This window comes from Gossypium hirsutum, chromosome A06 (assembly GCF_007990345.1).
Source record: "Gossypium hirsutum isolate 1008001.06 chromosome A06, Gossypium_hirsutum_v2.1, whole genome shotgun sequence".
Taxonomy (NCBI): Eukaryota; Viridiplantae; Streptophyta; class Magnoliopsida; order Malvales; family Malvaceae; genus Gossypium; species Gossypium hirsutum.
The window spans coordinates 41,089,494-41,091,366 of NC_053429.1; the positions used below are offsets into that span (position 1 = coordinate 41,089,494).

The following is a 1,873-nucleotide window of genomic DNA, read 5'->3' on the forward strand; positions in this document are numbered from 1 at the left end:
TCATCTTTATCAATTGCTTTTCTTCAAGTCTTTTTCCAAATTTTCTCTTTGCTTTAATTAAATTAGTTAATTAGTTTAGAAAATTAGTTTAATAAACAAACCCTTTTATTCTTAGGCTGGATAATAAAGAGATAGTTATTACTAGTACTTTTGGGTTCCTTGGGTACGATATCCCGATCTTGCCATTACTATACTATTGTTCGATAGGTGCACTTGCCTTTTCGTTGTGATAATAGTTTGTCTAGGTTTCATCTTCATTATAAATATTTATTACTTGTTACGAATCACACAATCAAGTTTTTGGCACCGTTGCCGGGGAATCAAAATATTAGGAACGCTAAATTTTTATTACTTTAGCCCTTTATTTTCCTTGCAATTTAATTTTAGTTTATTATTATTATTTATTAATTTACTTATTTTTCTTTTGGCAGGTTTTTATAGTTTATGACTAGAAGAAACACGTTAGGACTATTACTTTTTGACGAAGAAATCGATCACACAGTTCGTAGAAATCAAAGAGAAATAAGGCATAGCTTACGATACACAGAGAAAGAGCGAGAAGACGATACTCAACCCCCAACTAATGAGATGGCTGAAAACCAAGGCAATCAGCTACCTCCTGCAATTGCGGCTAATCAAAATCCTGCTCCACGTACTATGTATGATTATGCTAAACCTTCTTTAACAGGAACTAGATCTAGCATAGTTAGACCTGCTGTAGCTGCAAATACTTTTGAATTAAAACCTAACACTATTCAGATGATACAGCAGTTTGTTCAGTTTGATGGTTTGCAGGATGAAGATCCCAACGCTCACTTAGTGAACTTTTTGGAATTTTGTAATACATTTAAAATCAATGGTGTTTCTGATGATGCCATACATCTTCGGTTGTTTCCCTTTTCACTGAGAAACAAAGCTAAACAGTGGTTGAACTCGTTACCACGAGGGTCTATCACTATTTGGGAACAAATGACCGAGAAATTTTTACTAAAATATTTTTCGCCGGCTAAAATGGCTAAATTACGTAATGATATCTCTTCTTTTGTGTAGATGGATTTAGAAACACTTTACGATGCATGGGAGAGATACAAGGACTTACTGCGAAGGTGCCCTCACCATGGGTTACCGCTTTGGCTTCAAGTACAAACATTCCACAATGGCCTGAATCCCTCGACTCGGCAAATGGTTGACGCAGCTGCTGGTGAAACCATCAACAATAAGACACTAGAAGATGCCTATGAATTTATAGAGGAGATGTCACCGAATAACTATCATTGGCAAGTTATGAGGACAAAGCCAACGAAAACAGCCGGTATTTATAACATTGATTCAGTCACCATGCTCTCTAATCAGGTAGAACTTCTCAATAAAAAGATTGATGGTTTACTTGGTTCTACGCAGGTACATCCAGTAATGAGGTGTGACTTAATTGGCAGAGGTGTGCATACAAAATATCAATCCTTCAATCCTACAACTGAAGAAGAACAAGTCAACTATATGAGTAACAATAACTTCCGATCTCAAAATAACCCATACAATAATACTTATAATGCAGGTTGGAGGAACCACCCAAATTTCTCCTAGGGTGGTCAAGGGAATCAAAAGCCACAAAATCCTCAGGGTTTTCAACAGCCACCTTATCAACAAGAGAAGAAACCAAACCTTGAAGAGATACTTTCTAAATTCATCTCAGTGTCAGAAACCCGTTTCCAAAATACCGAGACAGCACTTAAGAATCAACAAGCATCGATCCAAGGACTCGAAACTCAGATAGGCCAGCTATCCAAACTAATCTCCGAATGACCACAAGGTAGCTTACCAAGTAATACTGAACCTAATCCGAGGGAACACCTCAATGCAATTAGTACTCAAA

At 36.8% G+C, this 1,873-nt stretch overlaps 1 non-coding gene across 1 annotated transcript; it reads right to left on the minus strand.

The window, feature by feature from the left end:
- Nucleotides 1-1,017: 1,017 nt before the first annotated feature.
- On the minus strand, nt 1,018-1,124 carry LOC121231004 (small nucleolar RNA R71). Its single transcript, XR_005929074.1, has one exon. It is a non-coding gene; the product is annotated as a small nucleolar RNA R71 (small nucleolar RNA).
- Nucleotides 1,125-1,873: the final 749 nt, after the last annotated feature.